The 18,444-nt window shown below is 33.7% G+C and overlaps 1 protein-coding gene across 1 annotated transcript in view; it reads right to left on the bottom strand.

Moving 5' to 3' along the window:
• The window catches only part of LOC142975126 (cytochrome P450 9e2-like), a 285,548-nt gene that overhangs the window by 41,573 nt on the left and 225,531 nt on the right, over positions 1-18,444 (bottom strand). The window contains exon 3 of the mRNA XM_076117817.1: positions 17,130-17,299. The gene's annotated coding sequence lies outside the window, so the exon portion shown is untranslated. The remainder of the gene's footprint in view (positions 1-17,129; positions 17,300-18,444) is intronic.

An 18,444-nucleotide genomic window follows, 5' to 3' on the forward strand; every position in this document is an offset into this window, starting at 1 on the left:
TACGCATAACACCTTATATACTTTCAACACTCTTTAATGGATAGATGTTTAAAGTCGTATCGCGATTTTCTTTAAAATTTGAATAAAAACATAGTTCTTGTGTTATACAGTAAACTGACATGACATGTGGTATTGAGTGTTCGATTGCTTAATAAATAGTTCCCGTGGAGTACAATTATCATGGTCGCTTTGTACTGGTAATTTTAAAGATTGGATCTGTGCAGTGGTCAGAGATTAGGTCACAGCTTATAATTATATCCAGGCGGCATATAATTTAATAGTCTGACTTATTTTAAAACAACGTTCATTTAAGTTTGATTATAACGATTCGACAAGAAATTTACACAAAATCATCGGTAAATTTGACAAAATATTACCTGGTAATTTGGTCAATTATACAGCAATGTGTTAAAATAAGATTTCACAGAATTGCGATAAATTAAATTAATTTCACTGACATCGATAATTTTAATTTATTTCGCAAGAAAAAGCTTTCATAAAATAATAATACATACTTTTACAACTCCGAAATTAAGCAGATGGATTTCCTTTGTCTCTTTTTTCGTACAGCCGGCTCAAAGGTAAAACGCCATGCTAATGAAAATTCCACTAAAAAGGTCTAAAATATTACGTAACTTTGGACACATTTCACAATTTAAGAAACCGTACAGAATTCACAAAAAGCTTCTTTATATAATGGGGGCCATTTTTAAGACCTTTTCATTTCTGTATCATTCGACAAAGACTGTCCTTGCTAGTTAAATAAAATCTGTCAAGCGTGATACTCGCTTGTTCTGGGTTCCGTGAAACACTTTAAAAGAGTTGCCTTTTATTTTCAATACAATGATTTGAAGTTGATCGTAGAAATATTTCGTTCTCGAGAAAATTGTTATATAAGTAATGTTTCTCAAAGTATGAATTGATATAAAGAGGAATATTCATATTTCTATTTATAACAAAAGTCATTCATCATCTTTTTTTTTTTCTTCGGATCATCCTTCGGATTAGAACATCCAAAGCACACCTTCTAAATCCAAACCAATCAAATTTATTCAAGCGATTTTTTCTCAAACTGTGTGTAAATTATCATCAGTATTTGCTCAGTAGATTTGGTTTTAAAGAGCAACAAAAAATCCATCTAACCATCTAAACTTTCGCATTTATAATATAAGTACAGTAGTAAGTATTAACATAAATAAATGATCTAGTTATCTCACATTCATTAATTCTAGCAAATTAAAGCAAAGGAGAGTCCATTTTTCTACTTTTTACTCTATAAAAATATACATTATCTACCGATGAGGTTTCCCCATACATTTAATATTACAGTATCCGTGTGCTCATAATATTTCACGATCCTTATTAAAATCTTCTATTCTCTTTGTTTGAACTATTCATTTTCTCCCGAGCGGTATTCAATAGCAATGGATTTATAACATAGGTTTATTATTTTCTTAAATTATGTGGAGAAAGGTAGGATATTGGTTGGCAGCGATTTGAGGCAAATTGCAAACGAAATTTAGGTTAGATTCCTATGTCAGGCAATGTTTATTGTATGTATATTAACATTAAGATGAAAAAAAGCCATGTTAAATACTTTTATTTTTGAAGTCAATAACCGCAAAAAGAATTTATCGAAGGATACGATTTTACATACATACGATCAACTGAAACAAAATGTTTCGTGTTGAAACCAAACCTAGGAGTCCAAAGCAGGAGTAGCGGTGTTGAATGCACACAGCTATTGCGACACTGATACTTTTTGTGTTTTTTTACAAGAATATCGAATTGTTTAATAATAGAGTACTTAACCTATTCTTAATAAGGAATATTAGCCTTATTATTCCTAATTTAAGTCTAGTATTATTAGATCTAGTCATTAGAATATTGGTTATACCCTTAGGTTGGGAGGTCTGAAGGCAGACTCGAGAAAATCTGATATTCAGCCTAATCCAGTTAGATTATATGCCGACCCTAATACTGTTAGGTATAGAGGAGGAAGCATTAAAATTTAGTTAGCTTTCGTCTTTAGTGTAAATTGTCTTCGCTTATAGGTATTATTTAGAAATTAAGGATAGCGGAATATAAAAAAAGACTCTTGGTTTATGAGTAGACAGGTTCAATTAATTGTTTGGGTGAATAAAGTTTGTAATTACGGGCTTTAAAAAAAATTATGGATTATTAAAAATAGTAATTTTGAATGGAATTCAGACCAATATTTTCAAATCAGAATTATATTTCACCAGGCATGCTTCGTACACTTTACCCACCATCGCATTGAAAATCGTAGATAAATAAATATTCAAATCTATACTAATATAATAAAGCTGAAGAGTTTGTTTGTATGTTTGTTTGTTTGAACGCGCTAATCTCAGAAACTACTGGTCCGATTTGAAAAATTCTTTCAGTGTTAGATAGCCCATTTATCGAGGAAGGCTATAGGCCATATAAAGTAAAAGTAAAGTAAAGTAAATCTTTATTGTATTGACTGAGTATAGGTACAGGTGTTATAATACATAATACGTTCTAGTATCAATCAGCCTGTTTAAGGCATACAATATTTTATCTTAAAACTAATTCTTAAATCTAGGTAGGTACATAAGTAAGAGGTAGAGTAAAATAATATAGTTTATAAATAGGTTAGTTATTTCTAAGATCTAAAAATTCTTGGATGGTGTAAAAGCATTTTTCAATTAGCCAATTCTTTAACTTTTTTTGAAAAAATTGAAATGGTAGCTCTCTCAGGGTCTGGGGAATTTTATTGTAAACTTTGACACACATAAATATACAATTTATAACATCACGCTACGGTCATTAGGAGCGGAGTAGCAACGAAAAATGTTACAAAAACGAGGAAAATTTTGACCCATTCTCTTAGGTGACGCAAGCGAAGTTGCGCGGGTCAGCTAGTTTTAAATATATTTCTATCCGTAATCCGAATGTTTCAAAAGTTCTCCTTTCAGATTCATTTCTAGCTAGAAAGTCATTAAATTTCCCTTCAGTGCACCCCTTCGGCAAGAGGCCCTTGTCCAGCAGTGGGATAGTGGTAGGTTAAAAAAAAATTAAATGAAAGTTGATTGATGTATCGTTTTAATTTTCTTTCAAGGAACCCTAAAACTCGGGTAGGTAGGAGCTATTTACGTACGGCGCGAACGTTATTGTTATAAATGACTTTAAACGAATCGTGTCCCCAACGCCCTGATATCGTGGATGAGATAAATGCTTTGTATTATACAAACACTGTCATGGCTGCAATACATTATAAGCTAGCAAAGCGAAGGCAAATATTTATATGCCATCAAAAACATCCTGTAAAAAACCTCAAGTCTCGCAGCGTAAAAAGTGGTGAGATCTATGTAATACCAAGTCGATTAATCTGTTTAGTCTCTACTGAAAGGACCTTCTGTCTTAAGTTATTACATAAGTTATTATCATGCCAATATTAAAAATATTTCACGTTTAAAACAAATAAATCGACCTGGCCATCGCATGATTTGATTATTAGTATGTACCACACTGCACAGCACGACGGGCCAGCAACCGAATTCCTCACTAGGGTCCTTCCGAATGTAATGATTGAGATGAGTATCTTAAAGAAATTAATGCTCCTGAAATTTAATGGCGAATTTGTATTTTCATGCGATGACCAAGTCGATTTATTTGTTTTAAACGTGAAATATTTTTAATATTGGCATGATAATAACTTATGTAATAACTTAAGACAGAAGGTCCTTTCAGTAGAGACTAAACAGATTAATCGACTTGGTATTACATAGATCTCACCACTTTTTACGCTGCGAGACTTGAGGTTTTTTACAGGATGTTTTTGATGGCATCTCACTTCTTTTTGTAAAGCGAACATAAGTCCAATTTGTATGGAAAGACGGTTATTTTTTTCATAATTCAACATATTTTCCTATTGAAATGTTGTTCAGTTTCATAGGCTAAACACCCTTAAGTTATGCCTCATACAGTAGGTACCTATGTACACCTATTATTTTCTATTATACTACAGTAATAATTAATTCATTAACTGCAAATGTAACCTTGTAATCCTATATAAATGTATAAGATTACAAAGTTATTCTTGCAGTTAATGTATTTAGAAAACTGGACTGAAATTAGAAAATATTGAAATTTTCCCATGATTAAGATACTAAATTCTATTTGTATTCTAAATTTGAAGCTTCTAAGTCTGCTAGAAATGCCTTAGACTTTTGATGATCGGTGAGTCAGTGAGTCAGTGAATCAGTGAGTGACAAAATTCAAAACTTTAACAAGTTGTCATTCTTAAAGTACTGGTTCAAATTGACTGAAATTTTCAATATACCGTGTTCATACAATGACTGATAAGTCGCTAAAAATTCAGGCTTCTTGTTTTATCCACAACGAAATTATAGGGGGTCGAAAATGGCCTGAAGTGCTTCGAGAAAAGATGGTACGGCCGTGCCGCTTTTTTTTGCTCGACTTGCGGGGGCACTGCCGTGCCCCCAGATCCTTAAGTATTAGGTCGGGGAAAAAGTCTTTTCGCATTATAGTATGTATGAACTTGTAATAAAAGCTCTTTGGCTTCAAGAATCACAAATGAGTACACGTTTATAAGGTTTCTTTCAGTGAGCTCGTGAGGTACCCAAATATCGAGCTTTTTGTGTAGAGAAAAGATTTTATTACAAGTTCATACATACTATAATGCGAAAAGACTTTTTCCCCGACCTAATATAATTAGTTTGTTAATTAGTAGTAAACATGAGGTTCCAGGTTCGATTCCCTGTGCAGACAAAGTGCTATTTGTCTTTTGGTAATTTATACTTGATTATTCACAATAGTAGTCCAGAGTCCAGTTTAGTTTGATAACGTACCCGATATATGGCAATAGACTCATCCCGTATTACATAGGACTAACATAGCTAAGGACAGAACGTGGGTGTACTATATACTGCTCCTAAATATTTGGTTATAACGGGTGTGATATTATGTACTAGCTTTTACCCGCGACTTCGTCCACCACCGTAATTTTCGCATTATGCGTCATTTTCCCGAGGTAAAAAGTAGCCTATGTCCTTTCTCGTGTATCGAAATATCTCCGTACCAAATTTCAAGCAAATTGGTTCAGTAGTTTAGGCGTGATTGAGTAACAGACAGACAGACAGAGTTACTTTCGTATTTAAAATATTAGTATGGATGTATTTTAGATTAGTTGACGCGTCACATTTTACAATATAACGTACACACAAACACCACACTCACACAACCAATTAACAGAATAAATCTGTCGGTAACATTTGAAACGGGGCAGAATCAGCTTAGCATGTATTGTCAGTGATTGATTCAGAGTGTACCACAACGTACGGCTATGTACGGCTATGTACGGCAATGTACGAGTGTGTTACAATCATTTGTTCTACCCGTATAATGCGATACACTTTGTACTCATTGCTGCAGATTGAAATGCACTGCTGAGTTACAGGTTAAAGTTGAATGATTTTGTTGTTTGTTCTGAGTAGAAGAGACGATTCTTGTGTTGGGAATTAATTTTGTGTTACTGTAAAGTTTGCTATCTAAATATTACTAAAGTCTATAGTTTTAAAGGTAAATGTTGCATTGTACTAAATAACGATTGTGTTTCAAGGCATTCGGAAACAATACATATAAATATAATGTTGGAATCAATTCATTCAATTCGTAACAAGAATGGATCGTCGAGTAAATATATAAAACATTGGCCTTATTTTCATAATATGTTTAGAAGACTTTAGTTGTTAAAGTACTTTCTAGAAAACAGTTTATTAAACACTGTTTCAATGGAAAGTACTTCTTAACAAAATTCATAATACCTAATGTAAAATCTTTAACGCGGAAGATCGATAAAGCTGTCTCTTATTCACTCATTCACTCCCTTTTAAATCAACGAACTTCTTCATTTAAAAAACTTATTAAAACATTCAACTAAAATATAGTTCAGAACATAACCAATCTGCTAAACAACTATTCAGTCACGAGTTGGCTAAGTTTAAAACGGTTATTGGTTTCTCACAGCTACCGAAGCTACCAACAAATCGATGGTACACAGCGTTGATAATAAATTCTTATTAAAAATGCATGGACACGCTCCGAGGGGACGCGATGCAAAATTCCGGTGTACTATGTAGTTTAGGTTTACTGTGGATAGTTTTTTTAGAGGAAATAGGTGATTTGTTTGACGTGGTTTGTAGGTTTTTTTTTGTCTGGAAACTTATTTTAGAGCCTGGGTTAGATTTAGTTTTTTCTTTGCCTAGCTAAAGATTGTGAATGGTAAAATTTTAGTAGTATAATATACTGTAATTGAGGAAATTATAGCAAATCGGCGGATAACCTTACCACTCTTTCCTGCTTTTTAACTTCTCTGTGTTTTTTGCAACATAGAGAATCAGTTTGTGTATAGATTTTTTCACGGCTAGGATCTCAGATGAATGTAGATAATTAAAATTTTGGTTGCATAGTAGATTACTATAGCCGTAATGACAGAGCTATGCATCCTATCTACGTATCCTACTTCTAAGCAATATCTACGTCATATAACCGAGGGGTGTGGCCAGCTAAATTATGAACACAAAAATATCTAAACGCCTAAAGACAGGAGTAATCTTCGTAAACGAGGGCGACACAAAATTAATCAATAAACAAAACAGAACCTTGAAACTAACATCAATAATTTGCCTAACAACGTTCCCATAAAGAAGAAGGATGGGAAAGCTCGTATTAAATTGGAAGGCGTCCAAGGCTAGTTGGTCTATATAAATAATAGTGGGGAAAAATCGCTGTCGGCCCGCGGCCGGCCTGACAGATCCCTCAATTAACTAACTGTCTTGTATTAGTGCGCAACATTCAATATTTCATTCTGTTAGGTGATTTACGCGGTGCGGTTTAAAATTGTTTCGTTTTCAAACTTGTATCGTTTAGAATTTTGGTTTTAGGTGATTAGTTTGTAAGTGAATTTATTAAAATATTATAGCCATGGGTGTAAACAAAACAAAAAAAACTCGGTTAACCCTAAAATAGTCTGTAAGTTATTCTAGTATAATTGAACATGCAAGTAACAAAAATACGGTAAATGAGAGTGTCGATAGTTGACATCAAGTGAATGCTAATCTTCTGGGACCTAAATTTTCAGAGACTCTAAATCATCGTATCATAACAACATTTTTGTTTTGTCTCACTAAATTGTTGCATTAGAAGAAATATTTCTACAGATATAATACTTATCTAGACTTCTAATACGAAGTAAATAGACACTAAATTAGCTCTACCCACTTCTACCCTATTCAACGGTTAAACTCAATAAACGGAATCCAAATCGAAAGTCTATCAGCGTTTCAATGTGGCGCGGCTTAACCAAACCAACAGTTTCTTTAAGCTAAATGAGGAGGGCAGAGAACGCTTTAATTACTTCCTTTGGCTTACCAGATTAGTGGACATAGAGCCTTGGAGCGAATCTTCGGAGCCCCATTGTTGGCCGGCCGATATTAGGTTTCCAGTTTTAAATTCGGAAAGTTTGTGGACGTTTTTATTTGTGGTTTTTAGATTAGTTTAATTGGTGGAGACTGTTGGCTGTGTTGTATTGAAGTTGATGTCTGTGTTGCGGGTATTTTTATGGTTTGGGCACTTTTGATTTTCATCTGGAACTGTTGCGTGATATTATACGAGAAAAGAACTTTTTAAACTAGACAGCCATTTTTTTTGTATTTTAAAAAATAATAATTCAAATATTATATACTTGTACAGTGGTACAACAATCTGCAATTTTCTTTCGAGGAATTCGTATTCAGTTGTTTTACAATTAAGCGTAAATCAATTTTTGGGTGCATACAACAAAAGCCCGAAAATACTATTCTGTAGAACTTAAATTAGGTTAAGTTTATTAACCTCATTATCTATTTAAAAAATATACCTTGCCACGCAAGAATCACTTAAAGCAACATATTTCAGCACATATAACTACCTGTTTTAAACCTGCTGATACTCGGAAGTAGTGTTCTGAAAATACCTTATCAGTTATTTACATCGTGAAGCTTCTGACGTAATTCCCGAGGTAACTCTTATGGCTACAAGTTGGACTTAGGTATATTGTATTCATAGTTACGGTAACGGACGCTAGGCTGATTAAGACTGAGTTGTTGAATTATGTTGGGACTTGAAGGATGCAAAATTTTTACATTTTAGGTCGCTGTAGTTAATGTCACGTTTTCTCTTCTTTTGTTGTTTTTAAAGACAACTCCCGCATTAAGAATTGCACTCGTGGCGCGGGGACTTTTACAAGCATACAAACAACGGACACAAAGTACAACCAGACCCGAAACAATTATTTGTGGATCGCACAAATTTTTATGATTGTTCCGTGTGGGAATCGAACCCACGACCTCGCGACGCAATGGTAGCGGCGTGGTGACCTAAAACACTGCGCCACGGAGGCAATCAAAACGTCTATAATTAGTGGGTACATAAATTTAAACGCGTATCTTGCCACTGCTTGGAAGGCGCATTAAATATTAATATTCTTTGTGTCAAACCGTATTAAAAACATTCTTGCTTTTTGATTAACTTGCACACCAGGTTGACTGCAAATAAATAACGCTTTAAAAAGCAAATTACTGCAAATGTATCTAGGTTTATCAAAGCTAAACATATACTAAAATGTAATAAACAAGCACATTATTTTCAAAAACAGCTATAACCAATAACAAATCAGTTTCCTTCAGTTACTGTTCAATAAATCTCCGAAGCGTAATGTAGTCAGTTGGCTGTATTTCACGTGGAATCTTTCTCAAGACAACTCCTGGTTTATTACTACGAACGATGTTGGAGTACGAGCTTCTTGTTCCGAGAGAAAGGTTTATTAAATAGTTTAGTTCTTCCGTGATGTTAGATCACGTGGCTAAGGATCTCGGGATTGGTGTTAAGAGTCTCTTTGATGTTTTGACCCTTATTTAAATAGAACTGCAATAGAATAGAATTTTTCTAGCTTATTAGATTTGCAGCACAAAAAATCTTGTGACATCCCTAGCATTTTTTGTGCTGAGTGTTAACTAAAGATGATGAACTTAAAATCACAAGTTATGTAATTCTTATAAATAATCCATTATCCTATTAGAATGTATAGAGTTGATGACAAGTCTAAAAATCTTCGTCGAATGAAGTCATCTAACGATTAGAAACCGTAGGTTCTCCCTATAATTTGACACGGATAATACTTAACTATTATGAAGTTTCGGCCTTTAAACAAAAACTACATTGTTTTTCTACATTCTTAGCCGGAAAATCTGGATAACTAAAGATAAATTCAAACAACTTACACAAAAAAATACTTTTTCGACAAAAACTAACCTAAAATAGAAATTCAAATCAAATCACCACATAATCTCTGCGGTCAGGGCTAAATATTCAATGATAGATCTTCTTTATTACTATCATAATTTAGGACTGGCCCCAGCGAAGACGGGTCAGTACTTTAATTATTCACTGAACCCCAGATCGAAGACTTTGCTATTCAAATTGAATCTCCAATGAGAGGTCTGAGTAGTTTACGTCGGCCTTCGGTTACGAGTGTATATTTTAAGTTGGCGATATTCCAGTATGTTTGTCTTTTGATTTAGTGAGTGATTGAGGAACAGATGTCTTAGGAATTTGTATACCTGTAAGAATACCATAGCGCGAATTGTATATATGCTGAGATTAGCGATTAGTGATTTTTTAATTTTTAAGAAATGTTAAATAAAAACTAATTCAACGTTCTCAGAATTATGTCATATGTTCAAGTAATTTTAAAAGTCAAACGCTACCTCATCATGCATAATTTATGTTTTGCATAGCTGTTGGTCGTTAACTAAGTCAAAGATTATTCGTCTTGATGGTTTTCTTGCGAGTTACTGAAGATTTTAGATAGGTTGCAGTAATGGATTTTACATGAAGTTCACTGACTGATAACATGCTTCCCTTAATAAATGTTGCATAAGGTTACAATGCTATTTAGTGATCTGTCTTTTAACTGACAAATAGTTCAAACGTAAAATATATTTTCGAAAAGTTCACACAAACATCCAGATGTTCTTTAGTTGTAAGTACATGTGTTCGAAACCTATCAAAAACGTACCCAACAAGGTTTTACTAATCAACACGGCACCATACTAATAAACACAAACGTAGGGCATTAATTAAGAGCTAGATTAGCCAGTGGCACCTACAAGCACCACAATGACTGTGTAATCACGCCGCATTGTGGCTACGATTAATAGCCTATTAGTTGTGTCCGTGGTTGCATTGTTGCACTGATTGTTTCCCGGTTTTGGGTTGCCAGTTGTGTTTTAGAGGGCCTGACGTAACGTGCTGCGTTACGTTTTGGGAATGTTAAGTGTTGTGTAATATGATTAAGGTGTAATAGCAATATAATAGATCATTGCTGAATCAGACGCTTACAACTTGTGATGAAACATTATGCAAAATAAACGTGCTTGATACATCGATAACTTCATTCAAAGATTAAAATTAACAGTTTGACAGATTATGAACTCAGCTGGAAAGTATGTGGTCCATGAATATTTCATTACTGAGCAAGGGTCTCTTCAATAGGTTTCCACTCCCCTCGATGCATTTGGCTATTAAAATATGTCAATATTTTCTGAAATACAATTGTCTGTTGATGCAAAAGTCTGCTTTTATTTTGTTAATGTTACACCATTATGGTAGACAATATAACTTCCTTCTAATATCAAGAAAACATCGTTTCACGAAATCTCTTGAATAATACATATTCCAATACCATTAGGCAACGTAAAAGTCGATTCGAAGTGATCATTAGCATACAGGGCACGTACGCGAGTGTCGTCAATCTACATTCTTAATAAACTTATTATGAAGAGCAGAAAATGTCTCATTCATAATGTAATTAGTTAAGATTCGTGGAAGTATGTACGGATAACGAAATGACTTGTTTGATGAGTATAACTTTATTATGAGATACATTAGTTGGAAGTTTGTTAGCATATTTTATTTGCACAGATTTATTAGGACGTTTTCGGTGCGTATTTTTGTTTCAATGTCTTATTTATAGTCCAACAATATAGTAGGAAACCGGGGCATTTTGACAGTTTAGTATTACTTTATTTTAACGTTGATATTACTTTAATGAGGTACCTATCAGCCTTTTTCTATTTATAATGAGTTATATCTATCAAATAAGACCATTAATTATTTGGTTCTTTTACACAAGAATTAAACAGATCGATTTCGTAAATAAAATGTCGTCATTATTAAAATTCTTTAGTTCTGATTAATGGATCAGTTTAACGCTTACCTTGGCGTCAATACATATCAGAATTTTTTTTCGGCATAATCAAACAATTTATTTACAATTGTCCATAGCTTGTTTGTCTGTTTTCAAATCCCAGCACTATTCTCTTTGACACAATAACATACGTATATAATAATACATATAATACATAGCCAGTGGTTTAACGCCTGTAATCCCTAGAGCGAGATATCTGGATGTCAAGCCTGGCTGTCATGCGCCCCATCGAATTTGCCTACCAATACAAATGTAGGTATTTGTCATCAACAATTTATAGTAGTCATTCTAGTCACTATTGTGGTCATTCTGAAATGTCAATCAGAACCTGTATTTGATTTCAATTAGTACCTACTATGTTTTTTGAGTAAGTTACAATATTTAAATGTACAATTGGTTAGTACAGATTTGCATATCCATTTTGTATTTTTTTTTTAATTGTCTTATTCTTATTCGAACAAAAATAATAGCCAGTCGTTTACCATTTCGTAAATGATCCGTGGGTTAAACTCATTGTATATGTTACTGTAAAAGCCCGAATGGTGGTAAATCCTAAGATTTTCCGGTATAACCTAAGATTTACCAACTCGCAATGGTAAAAGTCCAGTGAAATGCTTCGCAGGGCACGTTAAAAAACACTATACGACTAGAAGTCAGTCTATAGGTTCATCTGTATTATATTGATTTTTCAACTACTTTCAATACTATTACAAAACGTAAACTTTCAATTTACGAAAAATATTTCAACGACATTCCAAAAACTAATTTTTTCTTTGAGCAAAAATAAATTCTAAAAAACAGAATTTAAGCAAAAAGGTCTACCAATGTTTGTATATTTGTCCGTTTCGTATCGCCTCAAGGAATCGACCAATTTGGATTGAATTTGCAATTGAAGATTCAGAAATATCTTCAGGCGTTTTATTAACGTTTTCTTTTACGAAGGCTGTTATCGTAAAAAAGGCATTGATTTTCTTAAGAAAAACATCTTCAATTCTTTTATACACGTGTTCAGTTTTAAAATAAAATTATTTGCACAAGTTATTATGTAATCGACATAATAAAAACAAAATTGAAAATAGTCTGAAAAAGAAAAAATAGATTTAAGGTTTCGAAAACATTTTGCCATCTCTTAAATTAGGTAACCTTAATTATTGCCATTTTATTACGAAATAGTTCTACTGTGATTATCTACAAAATAATTATATGACAAAATCTCCACAAGAAATAAACATCAGCACAGAATATGAAAACTAAACCTAAAGTAAAGCACACTTCTTCCCACAAATTGTTATAGTCACTAACTAAAAAGTACAATCAGTTTATATTTATTTCATAACAAACGATCTTAAACTTAACCTCACACTAATCTATCCTTAAACCAAGATAGATCAGCCTAACTAACTCCTCGAACGCAGTAATACCGATAACAGTAACGCGTCCACTAATATTAGGCCTCGGCTTATTGGCTGTAGCGATGACCTCTTAACACCTGGGCGAAAGCCTGTGGTCTGCTTACTGATAACGTACTAAGTTCTAGACTAATATTGCATTAGGTGAGGCTTTATTAGTTTGGAGTTGGAAGTCAAAATGTCAAACCCAAAATTTATTTGGTAGCTTTTGGCTGTCAGTGTGGCGTATAAGCAAGCGTTTGAGATTCAAATTAAGTCGAAAAAATATAGTTTTTGCGATTTTTACTGGGAGGGGGCAAATCACAGTTTGTTATACATATTTTTGACAGCTACTTATGCTTTCATGGTGGGAGGAAATCACACCTCTGATCCTGCATTTGTTACAGACTTTGTAGGTAGATAATAATTAGTAAAACTTGCAGTAATGTAAATAGTTTAAGTGACCTTGGTCCTAACATATTATAATATAAAGATAGCTATATCCAGTTGTTAAATGATAACAATAATATGTGGTTCCTATCACATACGTCTACGAAGAGTACATATTTTCAAAAATACGTATCGTTCATACATATTCTTTACATTGCAATTTTACAAAAAGTTTGCTTAAAAGGCGGTGAGACCTATAAAAATTAAAATGAGACTAAATGTATTACATAGGAGATAATAACAAACAATAGTAGTATGTTTTTTGGCACTCACGAGACAAATCCAAATAACAACGCAGGAAGCACTTCATCCCGGTGAGTAACAAAACCTTCCGGATATACAGATAGAAGCACGACACCAAAACTAAGTACCCACACTTATTATAACAAGAAATTACTACCATAAGAACTTCCGAATGTAACAAAGAAAAATCAACCAAAATTGGAACATACGGGACTATCCACCTACCTTTATAAACCTCACCACACAAATATACACCTTATGACATAAACTTTAGAGTTTAAATTTGTATGGCAAGATTACCTTTTCGGGATAAAGTAACATGCCATTTTTAGGAACGGAAACGCTCATTTGCTATGATTTTGTCCTCATCCTCATTATATGTTCCTGGGACGAAATAAAACAATTTTACACGTAAAAGAAATGTCTTTTGAAAGTATTTGCTAATATTTTTATAGGAAAAATAGAAGGTAATTCGCTAGTTGCCTTGTTTTATTGGTTGTGGAGTTAGATATCACGTTATTTGTGGCATAAGTGTTTTGACAAATTGCATATATGTATACTGATTATGAGAGTAATGAAGTCTCGCAAAACAAGCGACTGTAATCTGTACTGCACTGTAATAATAATTGAGGTAATCAGGAGATCAAATTATTATACCGTAATATATCCTTTATATGGTGATATGACGCTATCACAAAAATATACTTCAAATATTACATTTAGATGCTGGAGCTTCACGATTTTTTAAAATATAAAACCTTTTAATATTAACACTTGCAACAAATAAAGATTACTCACAAACATAACCTGCATAAACAGCCAGCTATCCCAAATCCTATTACCCGTAGCGCGATTATAATAAATACTGATTAAACCATCGCCGCGTGAGCTCTAAACTAAAAAATATACTAACGTTTTGAACCGGCAGTGTACACCAAAATGAAGAGTAACAAAGCAAGCTTTTATCTAGTTTTTACTTGTTTTGTTACGTCACTCGATCGGGAAAAGCGAAAAATGATTGGAGAGTACCCTCGCCAATGGCACCGTGTTGATAAAAGTTTTTTTGACAAAAATGTATGGAGATATCGTATTTACGTGCGTTTGTGGTTTTTGTTCCAACTGTATGTTTTTGTGCATTTTTGTAGTGGAACAACGGTATTTGAATAGTGTTATTGTTCTGTAACTGGTGTTTTGTTTTGGTTAAACTTTGAGTAAAGTGATGTTATTATAAAGCAATTTTTGACTTCGTAGCGCTGATATTAAAGTTTGATTCGATAATATTAAAATGAAAAGCCTTAGGCGAGACTACCTTATCGTTGGTAGATGTTTTAATTTGCCGTTTAGTATTGGTTGTAATAAAGAGTGTACCTTTGTATTGTGCACATACTTGGACAAATGGACGGACTTGGGAGATGGATGAAGTTTCAATGAAACTGACCGCCGCCGTAGCCGATATCGGCTAGGACATTATTATTGGTAATTTTTAGCTGAAAATATTCGCAAATATCATATCTTTGATTTCGAGTCCTGTATTTGATATGGGTAGTTTAGTCTTGGAACAGTAACCGACAGACAAAAAGACGTATTTTATATTAGTATAGATTCGTTACACTGAAAAATTGCTCTTGTTTATCAAATAATGACACGAAACTAAAGTATCATAATGGTGTTAGCAAATATAAAGCGTTATTATCAAATATTTAGCTAACACTGAAAGGCTGTATAATCTATAAGGCTTGTGGCGGCGAGTAAACCGCGGCCATTGGGAGCGTCAACGTTGTGCGATATTGTGCATTAACCATTAAATACCGTTCGCTGTTTAGTGTTTGTAGTGGATATGAAAATGAAACCATATAAACTTTAAAAGGATATTTTGAATTAGTTACTGTATGAAAACACCGGTCGGAGCGCCTACGAAAGACAAAATAAGTTTGTATGTATGTAAGCTTACTTCCGGCCGGTAGCTTGGTAGTTGTTGATGTACTCAGTCGTTTTTTGCAATTGGTATTAAAATCATAGGATCAGAATTATTATTTTTTAAAAGAAAAAGTTAAGTTATCTACTGACTACATCAGTCTGCATCAAATTAAGACAGCACTGTGAAAACTATAGTAAACGAATTTCGAGTCGACGTAAAAAAAAAGAATACACAATATTTTAAAACATCTATCTTGAGAAAACTACACCAAACTCCTCCTCACTACAAAAACGTCGTAGCCCAAAAATTCCAAAAAATCGTCGAAGACAACCTCAAAAGTTCTGTGGAACAGACCCGTTTTATTAACTTCACCCCGTTTGTAATTGAATTGGGACTTTTTTCCATCGATCCTTGCCACTGATTGGGTTTTGAGTGAGTCCCGGCTTGTTTTCTGTTGTACTGATTGCCGGGCCATTGTCCTAGTGCCGAAATTGAGGTGGAAGTAATGGCTACAGCGGAGATTACTGCAATTGCAGCTTCGAAATGATTTTTTGGTCGTTCCAATTAGGGGAAGTGATTTTGCAGTTGATGGGAGTGAGACGATAGGGATCAAAGAATTTTCGAAAGTAGTAGGTATGAAAATCTAGGGACGTTCGAACATCCTGTTGGCAGAATGATGACCATGTAAAGCCTTTTCTCAACAGCGGTATGACGCAGGCAAAGTAGGATAAGCAGCGTAATTAGAATAAGCATTTTAAAAACTAGATTTTCGGTTTTAAATAAAATACATTCAAAGGACATTTTTATCGTTCTTGCATTTAAATTTGCCTTTGGCACACATTTAACTTTTTGGTAATTTAGAATAATACGAATACAAAGTGAGTATATAAAAAATATTATTTTCGATTTTCATTACCTAAAATCAAAAGCATTTTAAAATCATAACAAAAGTACACAGCTAATTAGACAACGTCGTACCCACGCACAACCTCCCCACAATTTATTTTCCGTAAGCAAAGATTCAAACAAATTGTCAAAGGAAATAAATAGGCTTAGTTCCTTCTCGTTTGCAACAAAGAGAGGCACCATTAACATGGATATTCGATAATATATGAGAAAAACCAACAAATCATATCAGACAGAAATATATGCGCGCCCAACGGTCCGGAAAAGGTCTTCAACAAGAATAAAACAAAATGTTTTCGTCTATTTGCAAGAAAACTAAGCGAATTCTTCATTCTCCGTGCCTCGTTTACATATCCTATTACTGGCGGTTAGTCCCCACTGGGAGTTTGTGCGGCTACTCTTGATATAAGCTTAGATATGCACGTACAGACTGACACGAAATTATGTATGTAGTTCGTATAACAACTAGTTGAGGTGATATATGGGTGGTTAAACTAGAAAATGGTTTTGGCAGTTAGTAATCAGCTTTTTTTTGTACTTTTAGGGATTTTTAGAGACATTGAGTATGACGTAGTATCTCCTATGCCGCATAGTGTACAGATTTTGAGTCTATCGTGTAGTTATAGAAATATAGTGTTAGAGCAGTGCTAGTGAGTGCATAACATATTCAAAATTGTGTATAGTTATAATATTCTTTTATTGATTTAATTTTATCGAATGCATAGACTTATAAATAAATGAGTGCTTAAAGACTTATAAAAAGTATTCGTATTGCATTTTAACTGAATTAATAAAAAAATGATTTACATTTTAAAAGAGTTTATCACTAACAAACTACTTTAAAGTAGCAATTTAAAAAGTTATCCAACTACAAGCATAAACGCAGCATTATCACAAAGCAACTTACCCATTCTAAACACAGCACAGGCATACTCGGTGTACAGTGAAAGTAAATACTGCGTGAAATTGAAGGAGCATCGATCGAGAGTTCCCGGATCAGATGTTCACTCGGGACCGTATCACGGCGCATTACACTCGATGTACTCACTCAATGCGAGTGCTTGTCTCTCCTTTTACCTGAAAAAAGGTTAATTAATGACTCACCTTGTCTTTTTATTGGCTTGTCTTCGGGTTCTTGGTTAATGGGGTATTCGGATTGTTGCTAGTCAATGGAATGTGAACGAGGCATCGGATTTTATTTTAATGTTTGTTTTGTGTGTTTGTTGATTTGAATTTTACTCAATTTAGTGTTTATAATAAAAATATTTAGTGATTATAATATCCATAAAATAATAAACATTTACAAAAAGTATTATAACAGACAAGTAACAGGGCGTTGGCAAGTCTGCTAGAAGCTCAGACATAAATCTTCTCCAAATAAAAGAAAAAATATGGATCTCGTAATTACTACGCAGTTACTCAGTCTGCGCTAAAAACGTTCACGTTTTAAAGAATGCAAAAATATTCACTACTCGTACGTTTTCAGTATGAAACGTGGTCAGTTAAGCCACCAACGAAAAAAATACTTCTATAAAATGTAGGCCAATTTTGCCAATTCTCACCATAATATAACCTACTTCGTGGTTCAGTAAACCCACAAAAATGTCCCAATCTAGCATCTGAAGCGAGGCCAATTCGATTGTTAAGTAATTCGTACAAAGGGCTAGGAACGTACGCGGTTCGTTCGTGTGAGGGTAAGTGGTGGCCACTTGAACGTTTTCACTCGAGCTCACTTCTTTGAAGGCTTTAGTGAAAACATTTTCATATTTAGGGAGATTTGTTGCTTTTCAGTGTTGTTGGAATAAAATGGTGTGTGGTTTGAGGGTTGGCAATTAAGGAACAACAGCGCAGATAAAAATATATGTTGGCTGCTGAAATTTTGTCATCATAACTAGTTTAGTTGCATTTTTTAAGTGAGTTATTAGAATCATAAGTGATTGTAGTATTAGATTATTTCAGCAAAGTGAAAGAAGATCAAAAACGTAATATAGATTTTTCATTATGTACGGAAAAGTAATGAATTGAAAAAAAATTATGTTTAAGTTAAGTTGTGAAATTTATAACAGCAACAAATGTCGTAGCCAATTCTTACTTCGTGTGACGAACAATGGTGTGTTGCAGTGCATTTCAAAAAACCCTGGCAAATAATGCCTTCAATCTCAAACTATCCGTGAAAGTTGAAATAGAAACAATCAAGCAAACCAAGCTGTTCAGCATCGTGT

This window comes from Anticarsia gemmatalis, chromosome 8 (assembly GCF_050436995.1).
Source record: "Anticarsia gemmatalis isolate Benzon Research Colony breed Stoneville strain chromosome 8, ilAntGemm2 primary, whole genome shotgun sequence".
Taxonomy (NCBI): domain Eukaryota; kingdom Metazoa; phylum Arthropoda; class Insecta; order Lepidoptera; family Erebidae; genus Anticarsia; species Anticarsia gemmatalis.